The sequence below is a fragment of the Bactrocera dorsalis genome, chromosome 1 (assembly GCF_023373825.1).
Source record: "Bactrocera dorsalis isolate Fly_Bdor chromosome 1, ASM2337382v1, whole genome shotgun sequence".
Classification (NCBI taxonomy): Eukaryota; Metazoa; Arthropoda; class Insecta; order Diptera; family Tephritidae; genus Bactrocera; species Bactrocera dorsalis.
The window spans coordinates 104269983-104288375 of record NC_064303.1 but is presented as its reverse complement, the minus strand read 5'-3'; the positions used below and the strand labels follow the sequence as shown (position 1 = coordinate 104288375).

The following is an 18393-nucleotide window of genomic DNA, read 5'->3' as shown; positions in this document are numbered from 1 at the left end:
AGTGAAAACTATAGCCAGCGGGAATTCGTGAGAGTCAGTGAAATTCATCGATACATAGTTGGTGAAAATCAGTGCGACGAAATGAGAACGTGAGAACCAGTGAGAATCGGTAATTGTTCATAAGAGTCCGAAAGAAGCAATGACAGCCGGTGAGAATTATTGAGAGGCGATGAGGATCCATGCGAGGTAAATAAAACGATAGACAAAGACATTTATTTCAGGGGAGGATAGAAGAAAACATTTTATTATGAAAACTATTGTGCTAAAGTGACACCCTTTCTTTTATATATGGTATAAGGGAAAATTATAAATACATATTATGGAGACAAGCAATGTAAACATACCTAAGCTGGATAGGATATCTGATGAACATTTCCGTACAAATAGTAAAAATCTTATAATCAATAAAAATCCTATTTAATAGGTTTCTAGGTATTGTTATGTTAAATACATATGTACATAGTAGGAATTTGAGCATTACTATATGTAGAGCGGTACTTATGGCAACAAGGTACTCGAATGTACCATATTTACTCATGTGATTAAGCTTATTATACACATATGTAAATACATATATATTTCTTTATAAAAAAGTCCAACTATATATATATGTATGTTTATATACATATATAAACATTCTTTGCCCTGCCAATAAACTCATAAAATAAACGGCGAATAAAATAAAGTGAAATCGTTTTGGGTGAATTGGCTGCGTGCGACTCTGTTGAATGTTAATGCGTGCTATATGTACATATGTATGATAAAAATCTGTGTAAGAATGTTATTCGTTATCTGTATGCATATCAGCATTTTTGCTACAAATAAATAAAATAGTTGAAAAGAACACACAGATGCACGCAGGAGTCCGCTTATATTGTATTAACCCCATTCTAGTTACATGAATATTTTTGTTACTTGTGAGTGGGTATATATGTATATAGTAAGTGACCCTAGAATGTTGAGCTGAACACAGACCTATAATAATAATTTCACTTATTGACGCAAGATAATTGAATTTGAACGTGCGCAACGTAGCATAACGAGGATTCACTACTCCAAATATTTGCAGTATGTAGCGTAAATGAAGCGAAGAGAAAGAAAACGAAGTGGAGTGCAGAGGCTTTAGGCTCAACTTTTAATATAATAATATATAAGAAAATGTTTAAAAAGGCGGCGTACAGCTATGACTAGAACCGAACCCCAATCAATAAAACCAGTTAGAGGTTTAACCCCTCTCTCTGCTGCTTCTCTCTTACTCGTTATGCAACTACTGTCATTTAATGAGAATTTTGAAGAAATTTTCTTGGTGTTAAAGCAATTTTCTATACATTCAAGTTTCCGCGTAGTTTTATACGATTAAGCAGATTTCAAGAATGATGTCGAGAGATACAAAAATTGATCTGTGATTTTTACAAAAGTTCAACGCTATCCTAGTTGCCTTGAAAATAATATAGGACATCAGTCGGATCAGTGTTACCTGAATGGACCGGGATTTATAATCCATCAAGGACTGCCAACTTGGCTGGATTCCTCAAAATTGTTTGGAGAAATTTGCCAACTCTACAACAAAACCACAGAATGCCAACCGTTAGTCTACAGGCTCGGAGCGAAAAGTAACGCCGACAAGCCCTTGAAAAATATAGCGATTTCATTTATGAAATGAAAAATTTTAAGAATCATATATACTAAGTATATGAAATCCTTCAAGGGCTTAGGTAACCGCTTAATAGGTTATCATATCAGAGCCTTATAAGCTAATGGCTTACATGAAGTGCATGGATATCCTCAACAGGATATAATAAGTTTGCATGATGTTTGTGAAAAGTAAACGCCCGATACCTTATATTTTATATACATATGTAAATGATCAAAGTGACGTTGATCGAATGTCGTCAGTATGACTGAATATATGCCATATAGCCCTCAGTTATGAAAATATCGCTCTGAATTTCTGCATACGTCTATTCCTCCCAAAGAGGCTGCTCATTTGTTAGAACCGTTGATATCGGATAACTATAGCATATAGCTGCCTCATAAACTGGCCGATCAAGTTCAAGTCCTTCTATAGAAAACTTCCTTATTTGACAAGATATCTTTACAAAACTTGACATAGATCATAAACTACGACATTACTACAATATCTGAAAAACGCGAACAGATCGGTCAATTATATCATAAAGCTACCCTACAAACTGAACGATTCAAATCAGAATAAATACATTTTTATACCATTTTACGTTAAAAAAGCACCTGTCAAGGGTATACTAACTTCCCTGAAGCCGAAGCTAATTTATTTTTTTTTTTTTAATAATTTTCTGGTTATCCAAAGGTTCCAGCGGCTCTTCCAAATTTCTGTATGAAAAATTGAGTTTATACGAGTACTGAAGACTTTGAACGCTTTTAGCAAAAAATTTCCTTGGCTCACCCTGTATAATTGTCACACACTCATTATTTGCTTTGTTAGATTTTTTCGTAGCGAACACGAATATGTGTTTTCCCCAGCGGCCATCATAATTAAGCACCCATATTTGCATTCGCATATATAAATATTTCTCACTTTTCGTTTTTGTTGTTTTTTTTTTGTTTTTTGTTCCCATTGTGCTCATTAAAATTTCAGCAACTCTCTTAGCGGAAGTTCTTTTGTTCACGCTTTTTATATTTTATTTCGTTCCATATTATTTTAATGCTTTTGCGCCCTTTCATACGCACAGCGAAACAATGCAGCCGCAAAAGGTCACACTGCGTCATTTTGTGGTTGAATTAATAATTCTTTTATATTTCATTATTTCGAATTCCCTCACCTGCCATTGAACTACAACATACAACCATAAGCATAAATACACACAGTCATATATACATACTCGTACATACGGGCATGCAACATTTTGCTTAAGCTTCGGCACGGGAGCAAAGTTGCCGGGCATTAATGGACTCTGTAACCGGCTACCGGTTCCCCTGCGGTTAAGTTGCACGAAAATTCTCTGTTAATTAGTAAATTAAATTATTTACATAAAATAAAGGAGAGCTGCAAGCCACAACGTAGGTGTTTTGGTTAGAACAAAAGATGAGTTAGCTGGCAATGTCACCAACACTACACTAATTGTTACTTGCAGCATAACAGATGTATTCTTGGCAACAGTATTAATAATATGATAGCTGCACATTGCTTCCTTGTGGTCAGCACAATGTCGAATTTTAATTTAAAGCATGTATTTATATTTTGTTATTGTAATTGTGCATATTTCAAAAGTGTGCGCTCTCAATGTTAATAACAAATTATTTACAAATACCTTAAGGTATTTCATTTTGAAGCAGCAGACAGATATTTATGATTATGTATTCCCTTGTAGTTTCAATAAAATTTTGTCTTATTTACATTCTAATCTTCGTGTGTTCTAGTCAATCACATTAGCAATTTTTTACATGTATGACAAGAGTTGCCATATTAATAGAAACACATTAATGCTGGGTAATATCGCACGGCGTTTGAGTTTGGTAAAATTTTGAGTGAATTTCAGGCTACCAAGCACTCCTGTGAAAGCGATTCAGTGGATTACTCAATTCATAATAAGGGACCAGTGAAGTTCTCCTTGGTATTTTATTGGTTTAAATGTAGATAGATACTCGTAAATAGATTTGGGTGATATGTAACCCGGCCATAGGTCTATTGTGACTTTTAATTCTTTCACATTGTTTTGCTTAATACCAGAGGCCTTAAAAAATATAGCATGCTGAAAATCCTCCTTATTCATTGTTGTATCTTACGTATTTTTATCTGCTCCATTTTCAACAAGCTTATCGAATTCCTCCACCCTTTCAAATGAATAAACAAATATTCCGATATCTTTGGAAAATAATAAAAGAGACTTTCCTTGCTAAACTATTTCATAAATGATTAGCGGAATGGCAATGAAAGCATAACACCAGAAGATGGTGAACCCGACTCCCCAATCGATTACAATGGGACGGGCAGCACATTGCCCAAACATGAAGAAGTTCGAATAGCTTTTACCCGCCTGAAGAACAACAAAGCAACGGGGCCGATGGATTGCCGGCCGAGCTATTCAAATACGTCGGCGAAAAACTGATAAGGTGCATGTTTCAGCTTCTTTGTAAAATATGGTCAGACGAAAGCTTGCCCGAAGATTAGGGTTCAAGTGTGCTCTGCCCAATCCATAAAACCCCACAATCTGCGCCAACTAACGTAGGCTAAGCCTCCTCAACATCGCGTATAAGGCTCTATCGAGCGTATTGTTTGAAATATTAAAGCCCACTGTCAACAAACTGATTGGACCTTATCAGTGTGGCTTTTGGCCTGGCAAATCAACAACCGACCAGGTATTCACCATGCGCCAAATATTGGAAAAGAGTCGTGAAAAGAAGACCGATACCGCCTGTTCGTCGATTTCAAAGCTAAGTAGGCAATCGAGAAGTAAAGTCCTCTCTCAACGAACTAAGACCAAACTCGGCTTAAGCGGTGTCTACGCAATAAAGAAGAAGAAGTGTGGTACCTACACCTCAGGAACTACTTAAACATTTTCAACAAATCTAACCGTCCCAATTTATACTGTGGATTACGACCACGCCTACTTCTCGTATAATAAACTTTTATAATCCTTTTACCCCAAAAGTTTCCAAAATTGGACTATAACAGTTTACGGAACCCTGACACGAAATATGTTGGCCCAGTAGATAAGACTGATTTTTAGCGAATATGGCGATCAATATGTGAGCTTTAGTAATAAAATTCGGAGAGAATATTTTTATGATGACAGTATGCTCTTATGCCTAAAATGGGTATAATCGAGACAATATTTTCCTCAGCCTCCACATATATAATAAAAATATTTATGAACTTCCGGTTAACTTTGTACCGCGGCTATCGGCTATTTGAAAAATCTCATTTTTATCCATAAAGAACTTCTTCCTAATAAATGCGCGTCTTCTCGCCTAAAATGTATGGCAATACTTTCTTAATTGAATATAAACTTCTAAGCAAGAATTTCTCCTTGCAAGTTGTGAGAGAATAAAATGTTCAGAATTTGGCCTACATATTACTTATATATTGTTAGCGAAAAATAAAAAAAAAGGTTTATAATTCGCAATTTTAAAAAAAAAAGTTGTAAAAAATCGGCATTTATACTACAAATAATTTAAAACTCGTATTGTTTTATTTTTGAAATGAGCATAAGGCTAGAAATCGTGTCCCTGAGAACGTAAAAATAATAAGCACACAAAAGTTACGTATACGCCACGGCCAACAATGATAACTGATTTAATATAAAACAAAACCAAATTGTGCAAATACTTTTGTGAAAAATAAAATCAATTATTAAAACCAAATAAATAGAATACTATAAATCTTTTAATATGTTTATGTTTTTGTATTAATTAATAAGAGCTATAAATACTATTAATCTCCGCAAAGCAAATAAACGCATTTTAAGCTGTTCAATCAATTGTCTGCATAAAGTGCATAAGAAATGCAAAAGCATTTAATTTTAAATCATATTTTTGCTGGAAACATGCGCAAGTTTAAGGTTTTAAGCTGCAAAAATCCATTAAATCCACACTGCATTCAACGCGCCACATCACTACGCACATCAAAAGCGTTGCAATCAAAATTATTATTAGCGCTATGAGTTGTGGGGCTTTAAAAAAAATTGCCAATAAGTAAATGGCATAAAAAACCGCAATAAAAATAACGGCATTTCATTCACACTTTGCTTGATACTTTTATTGTGATGTTGTGCGGTGTATGTAGGCTGTGTGTATTGCTATACAACACGCAACATGTTGCACGGGATATAATTACTTTGTTGTTATTATGTTTCTTTTAAGAACTTTCAAATTATATGAAAATGAGATATCAAAGCGAAGATTGGCAAAAATATTTAGTGGCACTAGATGGATGAAAGGCTTGAAAACAGGTGATTTGGATTTATGTACATATATATAAAATGATTCATCGACCTTGAGCTAAAAAATAATAATACCACAGTAAGTGCAATCGATTTTAACTTAACCAATTGATATTAAAAAAGTGTTTTGAATCATATTTTTTTCATCTCAAATATTGTCCACTCTCTACAAACCTTAATTTTCCGAGCGTGTTTAATTTTTGGTTTTTTTCGAATAGAATACCTCCTTACTTAATTAAATATATATTAAATTTCTTTGAATGAGAATTTAGTACGTAACTGTAATATTGATTAAAAAATTTGCATACATAATACGCATAAATGAAAAATTAGTTGGAAAAAATTATATTTTTATTCATTATTTTTTTTCGAAAACAATGCCACCACAAAACTGATAGGCAGCTTAAAACGAATTGTCAATTTGTTCAATTTCTAATTAAATTGACTTACTTCTACAAAAAAAGTTCAGAAATCTGGTATTGCATTTTCTAATGCCATATAAAAATAATTTATATACTTCAATATCATCATTGATCTCCATGGTCTACGCAAATAATCACATTAATAACCACACACATACACCCACATAAAAGTATTGTGCATATGAGCACACATACACATATACATCTATGTAACCACGTGGGTGTTTTGTTATTTGTTGCACCAACACAATTGCATTATGTGCTCATATATAATACAGTTAGATATGCAGATTTGATGTAGTCATTTGAAATGCATTGATACGATTTATTATTCATTCATTTCATTTTAAATTTGTTTTCCACATAAAATTTTATTCATTTTCCAGCTCAAAAGTCATTTTGTGGCATCTTAACACCACGTGGATTTATGCCGCAGAAGTCATATCCAAATGCAATAACAAAAACTTTGATATGATAATAAATAGCTGGAGATATGCGTTTAATTTAAAGAGACAGTCTATTTATTAATATTTATTATACAGAATTATTAAGAATGAATTCTGGTTGATCAAAAACTAAATCGATTTGTGGCATGCAGTTCCGAGAAACTTGTGTGCAGCATTTTATTTTAGATTTAAGAATGAGCAAACAAGTTAAAGGAGGCAGTTAAAAAGCGAATAATAAAGAAATTCTTATAACAATAAGTTATTTTTATTGTTAAAGATACTACATAATGTACATACTGGAGTTAAATCTAAAAGTATTTTTAACGAGAAAAAAAAATAACTTACAGATTTAAGGCGTACGCCTAGTATTAAAAAATTTAAAAACTAAATTTTTGGTATTTTTATATTTTTATAGTTTATATCTTTAAAAATAATGTTCTAAAAGCTCAAACTGATATCTCAAATATATTTTGAGTTACAGTCATTTAAAGTGTAGCCGCTTCATTCTTCATATTTACTTCAGAGATAACTCAAAGACGAATTATCCGATCATCATGGAATTTTTTTCTGCCTGTTCTGTATATGTATAATTCTACTTTTTCATCCGATCAAAGATTCAATTTTGTCAGGCCAAAAACGACCAAAATTTGGTAGGTAAAATTTAACTTTTTTAAATGCCACCGTTGTCAATTTTTCCCGCCAATGGAAAGGGTTCAGAGACTGGCTCGCTGTGCATAACGGGAGCTTTAAGAAAAACTACAACGACGGCTCTTGAACTATACTAAACCTATAGACCTCTTCGCTGAAAACCGCGCAACAAAATCGGTGGCCGACAACTAGCTGCAGGAGAATTTACATATAGAACCTTCGGGCATAGCTCGGCAAACACCGACTACATGACTTCACTTTTCAACTGGAAAATAATGTTTGAAGTAAAAATAGAAAAAGATGCCTGGCGTAAAGGTATATAAGCTACGCGCAACGCTCTAAACATCTATGGAGTTGGTGCGGGAATAAACTGTCCAGAGTTAGGCATAAAGAAACCTTTTAAGTTACCGGACCACAGCTGCATATTTCAAGCTCAGGCCTTTGCTATTGCGAAAGCCGCGGAGCTGGCCTCTAATGCTCCTTCAGGCAATCAAAACTTTTTCGAAGTTGGACAATAAATTTTCGCATAAATTCTCAGAAATGTCTTTCAAAGGGTAGCAAAGGATGGAAAAGTTTCAGCAAGATCTAAAGGGGTTGGGTAGAACAAAGAACTTATGTATATACATTTTAATAGACATGAAACATATTTTTGGAAACAACTATTTGTAATATTTTCAGTACGTTTACGGACACCACACGCTTCGTTATACAGCTTTTCATTCAGAAGATCTCATCTAGAATTCTATTTACTAAATTGTTAAACAGTTCCCACCCGTTCCTCACGTTCTATAGCTGCTTAAGGAATGAAAATATAATCCTGTGGGTATGGGTAAGATTTAAACTATTTCATATTCTGTTCCATCAATAAATCTTTTTGGATATATGAGTAAGAGACTTGTAAGAGAGGTAAACTTGACCGTGTTTACTTGGAAGCTAATAAACACATGCCTTAATTCAGCACAACAGAGATGAAAATCGTGATATTTCGGCCCCATTTGATGCGTCGTAATTTTATTGTATTGTTAGGCCAGTTTTTATCTTTAACATCATCGTTTTGAGTTCCAACTAAAAACTCAAAGTCCTTTGAGAATATTTGAACAAAAAATTACATATTATAGTTAGAAATAATATAGTTTTGGTCACAACATAGCTTTTGTTCCTTGATTGAATACATTTAAGTGCTCATCCCGTCCGTTCTTAGACCTCGAAGTAGTCAACCATTAGTGAATGTGACAATTTTCTTCATTTTTCGATCCAAATATATGATTCTTAGTACAAATTGATTCCTCATTGGGTTCCGGCTTATAAGTACAAGTTTTTTTTATTTATAATTAGTTTTTATTAAAATCAAATAAAACACAATCCATCAGTTCGAGTGCTCTATTCATGGCCGCCTACGTATGAAATAAACTCTTTTCCATTCAAAATATTAATTCAGAAACTCTCTTCCAATATTTGCCTTTCTTTTGAACTGAACTTGAGTAGCCTGCATTGTGCCTGTTTCCATGGCAGTTGAGCTAAAAATTGCTTAGCTTTAGTCTGTGCACAAACGCGTATTTACAGCCATTTTACTAGATATCCTGCCCGCCCAAGTGAGTTAAGTGCAAACAAAGGCGCACATGACAACACCTTCTTATTTGTCCTTGCCTCTCAAGACGCTTTTTGTTATTAAATAAAGATTAAAATATGAAGCCAGACATGCGTAAAGCAATTTACTATGTTTGCGGCGGTAGTGAGCGCGATGGCAACGCCTTTGTTTATGCAACACCAGTGCAAAACGATAAAAACCTGCGACGCAATGTTGTCTTAATTTCTCGCGCATTTGCACGACAGCCGGAATTGTTGCTGGTGTAATTAGGTAGCAATAGAATGACTACAAAATGGCAATAAAGCAGAACGAAAAGAACACACAACAACAATAGCAGCAACAGTAACAGCAAACTAGCAGTTAAACTGAGCAAAGCACACAGATAATGCAGCCGAGCAAACAAAGAAATGATTCAATTAGTTTTAGTTACAGCACAATAAATGACAACAATAAACCAAGCAGGCCATAGCTTGACATAGCAGGACATTGCCGGTCAGCACAGCGTAATGGGCGCGGGTGACAGCGCGCCCCTAAAGTGAAAGACTCACTAGGGACTATCAGTGACGGGCTGCACAGTTGCTTGGCAGCTTGACGGCGATGCCCACGACACATTAAGAATATGGCAAATAGCCGACGAGGTGCGAGCTAAGCAAACATTAGACAACGGCTCAGCGAGTGGCTAAGGTAGCTGAAGGAGCTGTCCGCTTAATAGCTGTGCAGGCAAGCGTGAAGGCAAAATGAAATAATCTGTATGTCTATATTAAGTGCATACGTGCATATATGCTTACGAGTGGGGGAAACGGTAAAAACAGCAAATGAAAATCTTGTACAAATTAACCCTTGTGACAATGCAAGCTAACAAATTGGCAACAAACAAAGCAAACAAATACATGGATAGGGTGCTGGCAAACGGAATATAAAACGAAATTGAAAAACAAAATAATTGCTCATGGTCACAGAGCAAATAAAGCAACTGGCAAATAACAAAATCAGTTTATTTTTATATGGAATGCAGTGACTTGTGGGTAGTTGGTGCTCGGCGCTTTGAGAGAAAAGATGATAATTGACTCGATTTAGAAATAAAAATGAACAATAACCAGATATACATATTATATTTCTCTAATATTGGCATAATATAATAAGTAATAGCAAAATAAAAAATATTCGAGAAAAAGTATTTTGGCTTTCAATATGGCATATTTTTAAATTTCTTCTATTCTTATAATGTTTTCTATATATAAAGTTTGTGTTGTTATTTAATTTTTTCCAATATAACAAAAAGGGTGAATGTTTAGAAAAATGTATCCAGATAATTAAAATAATAATATAGACGGACAAAACTGAGATTATTCAAATAACAAGAAGAGGAAAATGAGGTACCAAACTCAAATGTTGCCTACATTTTGGCTAGTTTTATCGAGGACACACACCTATTTTATAATATTAGTAAATAATTTAGATAAAAATATAAGATTCTTATTTCAAAAAATTATTTCCAAAAAGTGTATAATTTACAACAGTTTATTAAGATAATTTAATCAACAATAGGTAAAAGAAAAATGAGAGACCAAACTCAAACGATGCCTACATTTTGGCTGATTTTATCAAAGACACACACTTTTGTTTGTAATATTAGTAAATTATTTAGATAAAAATATAAGATTCTTATTTCAACAAGTTATTTCCAATATAAAAAAGCATATTGTGTAGCTTATTAAGGTAGTTCAAATAATAATATAGTGGGGTCAAACACAAGTCTTGCCTACAATTAGGCTGACTTTTCGAAGGCATACACCTTTTTTGTAATACTAAGTAAGCAATTTGTACTATAATTTTTGTAAAATACTGATTTTCTCACCAGGACAATGATTTTACTCAAAGAAATTGAACTAGTGATTTAAGTTTTTTAAAGGAGGCCTGTGCTCTTTATATTTTTTATATCCTGAACAGAGAAGTATGCCATAAAGTTTTAAATACCCAGGATGAAAGACCGTTTGAGGTATTTTTGCATGATCAACATCCATGTAGCCTAGTGCGTTTGTTTGCTATACTAGAACGTGCTTTTGAGATATCGATCTAAAAATGTATACAGGTCCTTCTCCCACTAAGAAACTACTCATTTGTTGAAACCGCCGATATCGGACCACTTTATCATATAGCTGTCATATAAACTGAACGATCGGAATCAAGTGCTTGTAAGGAAAACTTTTTCATTTAACGAGAAATCTGCACCAAATTTGACATGGGTTGTTGCTTGAGGCGGGAGTTATTTCAGACAACCGCCATGCAAACTGAACGATCAGAAGCAAGAGTTTTTCGGAAAACTTTTCCATTTGACGATTTGTCTTAAAAAAATTGAGATGGATAATTATCCAATGCAAAGAATCTTTGAAAAAATGTTCAGATCGGACTACCCATGTAAAGAAGTAATCAAAATCAAGTTCTTGTAAAGAAAACTTTTTCATTTGACAAGCTATCTTCACTAGATTTTGAGAACGTTATTATCTGGAGCAACGCTACATTCTTAAGATTGTTCAGATTGGACTACTATACCGTATAGTTGCAATAAACACTGACTGATCAAAATCAAGATAAAGATCTTTTTACATTTTCGTATGCTATGAGAAATGTACACTGTGAAGATTATAAGGGTATAAGAGGTTGTTTGTTTTTTTTTTCAATTTTATTTTACTTCATTTTGTTCCTTCTTTAATTTATTCTTATCTAAATTTTCTTAATATTTTTTTAGAAATTTCCTTTCTATTTTTAAACTCAACTTAATTAAGTTTGTCCTTGAATTATGCAATTACTTTCTTACTTCCTCATAAAATGCCCCAAAAAGTATATTATTTCGAAAACCAAATTATCCCAACTTAATTAGCAGTTTGCCCAAAAATGTGCGCAAACTATTTGTGAAGGTGCATAAAACATTCTAATCATGTATACATTTGTGTATGTGTGTTTATATAGTAGGTATAAGTATACATGTCACTGGAGACGACATGCACGTGCTGGCAGGAAGTCGACGCCTGAACAGCGGGAGCTGCGCATTTAATTCATTTCTTTTTTTCACATAGAGGACACTTGGTGTGTGTTTGTTTTTATACATTTTATTTACATTCTTTTGAGTTGTTGTTTTTTTGCGCTTTTACGCCACGCTTTGTCTTTGCTAACTGTCTCATTTATGCTACATTTCCGGCGCACACAGTTTTATTTCTTACACGTTTTGTTATTTAATGGCGTTTTTGTTTTTGTCGCAGAGTAAGTGAAACTGTATCTGCTTGCGTATGTATTGTGACACACACACATATACACATGCATTTTGCGTTTTTGCTGCTTATCTATTTCTAGATGATGTGCGGCGTTGCGGCGTTGGGGTTTCACGTGGATAATTTGCCAGAAGAGACACGAAATGTCACGCACAGCGCACACCGCTCGTTCCTCGCTTGCTGGCAGCAAAAATTATACGCCACTCATTTTGTCACATGCATGCACATACACAAACACACACAGATTTTTATAGCTTCATTTGTGCGACAGTTGATTGTTGTCGTTTGACTTATCTTCTTTTATTTTTATGTTTCTACACTTAATTTGCGCACTTGCTCATATTTATTTAACACCAGCGTATATTTGCTTGTTTATTTCGGGCGTACGTGCCACAAAAATGGGAGACTTGTCAACACAACAGGTCGTCTGCATGAGCGACTACACAACATAACAAAGGAATATATAAATAAATAATAATAAGTAGGTGAAAATTACCGCTTGGGGAGCTAAGCTAGGCGTTTTTTGCGATTTCAGATAGGCGCCGTTACAATATACATACACTTTGTATTCGTAAATCTTTTGTTGTTTTTTCTCAGATTTTTTTTTTATTCCATTTTTAAACTTTCCAACCAAGCAACTTTACATACACAATTATTCAACAATTATTATTCGCGCGTGGGTGTTCGCTTGTGATTTTTTACTATTAAACTGACTTCCCAGCGAGCGCTTTCACCTTTTCCGTTTCGAGTTGTTGACGCTTTGGCCGCACACGTGAGACTAACAGACCGCGTTGCACAGACAGCCCATTAACAATATGAACGTGAACCGAAATACATGCAGCCCACTGAAATATATACATAGCCACACATACCTGCATAGAAATACTAATAGTAGCTTGCGTGTGTGTTTTTAGTATTTCTGGGGGTTGTTTGTACGCAGCATATCAGCTGTGCTAATGGCTTTGTATGCAAGTATGTTTTGTTTTTGTTTTTGCAGCATTCAATAGCAGCTGCGCACAAGCTACTGTGATTAACAGACTGTTGGAACACTTTTACTTTTCATATCAGCGTGCTGTACATTACAAGTGGTACAGTGCGTATGAGTGACCACTGCTGAAATAAGGTATTCAGTAGCAGAGCGCTGTCTGTTACACGTAGTACAGTGCGTATGAGTGACCACTGCTGAAATAAGTTTTTTCAGTAGTGATTGTAACAGTGCGCTGTTAACAGACTGTTGGAACACTTTTACTCTTCATAGCAGAGTACTGTCTATTACAAGTGGTACTGTGCGTATGAGTAACCGCTGCTGAAGCATTTTATTCAGTAATGATTATAACAGTGCGCTGTTAATGGTATGTTAAGCAGTGAACTGTTGATGATTTAGTATATACAATAGTGCTTTATATGCAAATTTTGAGTAAATTTTAGAAAATTTATATTATTATAAAAAGTGTTAAGTGTGACAGAATATATTTTAGTTTTCAGTGTAAATTTAGTAAGAAATAAGAACAAACGTTCATTTCGCAGTAACGAAACTTTCACAATTGATTTATTTATAGCATAAAATTATATAAAAATATCTTTTTTTAAATTTTATCGACCAAATTGCTTGGCAGTTATGTATATGTTACACTGCTTCGATTTGCATTATTTATACGGATATTGCAGTATTGCCTTGCAAAATAATTTGAAAAAAATTATAATTATAATTTTTGAAACAAAAAAATTTTTCATTCAGCAACATGATTTTTAATCAGCTATTTATTTTTACAGTAGTCCAATATCAGCAGTTTCAACAAATTAGCAGCTGTTTGGGTAGAAAAATAATACCTCTTCAAAGGAATTGAAGACATATTTTATTAACACATCTTCTTTGCTGAAATTTTGGTGTTAATTGTTTTACTGTTAAATATTTAACGTAACAGCGAGTAATTTGTATATGTTACTTAAAAGATTTTTTGTTTACTTTATTATTTGAGTCCTGCACTGCATCAGCTGTTTTAGGCAGCACTATTATTTGCAGCTTTGCAGTAATGGCACACAAGTATATATCCACATGTAGATATATGTACATATGCATATATAAATATTGTATACAACACAACACTAGCAAAGGTATTAAAATATCTGCATAAGAAATTACGCTTTGGAGAATTTCATTCACACGTTCGCAATTATTTTGAATGAAACTGTTAGACAGTAAATGTACACACGTTATTATGAATATATTTTTTTGGATTTGAATTACTTCTTGGTAAAAATTCTGTAAAGATATGCTGCTGAAATATTAAATTGGATGGAATTTGTGTTTTCTTAGCAAATATCTTTTGACTTTACTTTTCGTCGAAACAAAGCATGCCACTTTCTGTTGATTTTTAATAAACTTGAAGCTTAATGAACATGCTAGCGTTAACCTTTCGAAATTGCCAATTTGCCACGACTAGCTATAACGCCTTAAGCATTTGTTGTACCTATTCGCCTGTGCTAATCGCTTTCTTGTTAGTAGTAATAAATATGCTCGTTTACACCTCGTTAATGTGCTCGCAAAATGGCCTTTGGCATTATTTGTGGTTATCTTGACTGCGGTTTGCATGATTTCAGAATGTACAGAGAGGGGTTAGGCAGTTTTGAAATTACTTAATGAAAATTAAAAAAAAAAAAACAAGCAAAGATGCTAAGAGCCTAAAAGGGTATAAATAATAATTATTTTGATGATAGCTATACATATGTTAGAGTAGGCCGATCTGAACCATATTTTTGAGGATTATAGCGATATTAAAGGGAATAATATTTGCTAATTTTCGGCAGGATAACTTGTCAAATAAAAATGTTTTCCATATAAGAACTTGAATTTGAACAATCAGTTTGTATGACAGCTATATGCTATAGAGGTTCGATCCAAACAATATATACAGATATTATAGCAATACTAAAGGTAGTAATCTATGCCAAATTTCGTGGAGATATATTATTAAATAGATTAGTTTTTGATGCAAAGACTAGAGTTCGTTTGATCAGTTTACATGTCAACTAGTGATCCGAGCTTCTAAGGTCTTGAAATAATTTTAGAATTTAGTAAGCTTTAATAAAACTGCATACCTTACGGTATATTTTTTTAGAGCATTACGAAATTGAATTAAGCCAATATAACACGAAGATATATGGTACTATATACTGACATAGAAGCACATAAAATACTTGCATATATTAATTTGTATTACCGTGAAGGCCTCAAATGCCGTATACACTTGCAACATTGCATGTTATTCGGTGCAACATTTTGCTGCCACTACATAGCCACATTTATATGGAAATATTAACCGCATCAATACAACTCTGTGGCATCACATGTGCACTTGTATGCATATGTGGGTGTGAGTTCGTCATTTGCATTTGCAGCAGCTTGCAATTGATGTTGAACAATAGAAACAGCAGCACAAACAGCAATAAAAATGAACACATTAAAGCACATACAGAATACAAGAAGACAACAAAGCACGCCATCAATAGCAGTAAGAGCCCTAACAACACTTACAGCAAGCACTCACTATCATTACAATGCACACAGACACTAATCCCGTTGTTTCTGCACTCACTACACTTACTTGCTTACTTCCTGTGGACACGAGTGCAAGCAATAAAGCAAAGCAACAACACGCAAAGCAATAATATGAACTTTGCCATTGCAACATTAGTGTGTGAAATGATTGTAGTTGACTGTTAACCCAGTGGTGAAAATGAAGGGCATCATATGCAATGCTTCTTCTTTTTTTATTGCTGAAGTTGATTGAATTCAGTATTTTTGAGCAAATTTCTTGAGCAGATCTCCTCTTTTTTCTTACTCTAGGGACTCATATCGGTTAAGTTACCGGTTAACTAACCAACAGCCCTAACAAAAATTTCTGATAAAGCTTGTATGTGGTTTTTAAAAGCTTCTTGACCTTTCTCCTCTTTTACCCTACTCAACAGACACCTAGCGGTTAAGTTATTTGTTAACTACCAGATACCCCTAGCAAAAATTTCTTAAGGAACCTTGTATTCAACCCATTGTATATAAAAAACTGTAACAGTCCACTTTCTGTCCTGATGATATAACACTTCTTTCTTAATTTCAGATACGACTTTGCTTGCAATTTTGCATTTTAAAATCAGTCGTGAAGTCATCGAAAACTTGTCTCAGCGAATTGTCTATTTATCTCCGCAGGCACTAAAAGTCATTCCAGCTGAGACATATAACAAGTGTATGGCGGATTGGATTAAACGTTGGTGTTTTAAGACTATAACAAAAACTTGTATTCAATTACGTGAAAATTTATTTTTTTTTCAGTCCGGGTCAAATTTGAACTAATGGTAAAATCTGTATCAATTTATAAAATAGACGTAACACTATTATATAAATTTATATCGATTTTCATATCGATTTTTTTCTGCCTTACTGCTTGTATTGCGCCTGATCTTATTTCTGTTGGACGCCTCTATGAAAAAATGTGAGGTACGGTTGGTATAACAAACTATTTCGCATATTGGAAAAAATACCTAAAATACGTTATATGATAATAGAAATTATTTTATTATAAATTCTTAACCTAAGCACCTAGCTAAACTAAACTACTCATTTTAAGGAGCTTACAATGTCACTAAAAGTGCCACACAATTGAAATAGTCGAAAATTCGAAAAGCCATTACCGTATAATTTCCTTGCTCGTTACATGCAAATTGTTAGTGTCACATACTTTTCATTCATTTTATGGCCCTACCGTTAGCGAAAAAATGACCAAAGTGTGCTTAAGGAAATTTGCTGAGCTATAAAGGAAATCAGCAAAAACTTTCAATTCAATGCGCTGCAGTTATATATTTTCGAACGACGCGTTGTTATGCAACGCTTTGCAATATTGTCAAGTTGAAGCCATAAAAATGGCAACACTTCTGTACAATTTCAAGTGTCAAATAATGCCTGCACTCTGCACTCCTGGACGGCAGCTGTTCTTCAACCGTTAAGTCACTACCCTCAAATATTGCATTTTGTGGTTATTTTCTTAATGCACTTGTGTGCGTGAGAATTAAGTTAATTGTGTGTGCGCAAAGGGTACGAAATATATATTTTTGACGGTTTCTAGCGAGAAACCTTGAGTCTGATTGGATTTGCTAGAATAATAATAAAACAACTAACTTAATTGCTCGAATAAGTATCGATAGTCAAGGAGATTGAAGACAGTGGTGCGTTTTAATACAGTTTAGCTGAAATTATGTCATGTGAAGGTACAGAGGAAGATCAATTTGAAGCTATTGTTACGTTATTTCCTTTTAAATATTTTACGCAATTTTAAGTTAAGTTATGTTACGTAAGTTATGTTATATGTTACACTAAGTAATATTATGTTATTCGCTTCTCATCAATTACTTCCGTATGCATTTTTTTTATTTTACTTATGTTATGTTATGTTATGTTACGTTAAGTTATGGTAAGTTAAGTTAAACCAAGAAATATTATGCTATCAAATGTCATACTTTTCTGTTTAGGGTTTATTAAGTTATGTTAGGCTGCATTACGTTACGTTATGTTATGTTACGTTAAGTTATGTAATGTAACGTTAACTTAAACCAAGTAATATTATGATCTTTTGTCATACTTTGTTGTCTTTGTTATATTACGTTATGTTACGTTAAGTTAAGTTATGTTATGTAAATTTTTGTAAAGTTAAATTAAGTAATATTATTTTATCGTATATCAAGTTTTGATGCTTATGTTCTATTACGTTACACCACTTTATGTTGTGTTTCATTGTATTTTGTTATTTTATATAATTTTTTTTATGTTTTATATTTGTATTATAAAAAATTTTCATATCTTTCGAAATATAATACATCTAGCAACATCATTACATGCATTTGCTTGCATTGGAAATGAGCCCGCAGTGGCAATACCAATTGCAATAACACTACTCACACGCATAAACCACAAACGAAAACCACAAAGTTAAACGGTTGCACAATATTATTATAATTACGCTGCCAAAAGTGACAAAACCCGCATGCACATTCAACCATATCGAAAGTAATTTAAAGAGCATGTATTAATTTTCGAACTTACTACTTTCA

The 18393-nt window shown here is 33.6% G+C and overlaps 1 protein-coding gene across 1 annotated transcript in view; it reads right to left on the bottom strand.

Moving 5' to 3' along the window:
• LOC105231266 (uncharacterized) overlaps positions 1 to 13053 on the bottom strand; it is a 78014-nt gene extending 64961 nt beyond the window's left edge. Inside the window, exon 1 of the mRNA XM_049455591.1 lies at positions 12791 to 13053. The gene's annotated coding sequence lies outside the window, so the exon portion shown is untranslated. The remainder of the gene's footprint in view (positions 1 to 12790) is intronic.
• Positions 13054 to 18393: the final 5340 nt, after the last annotated feature.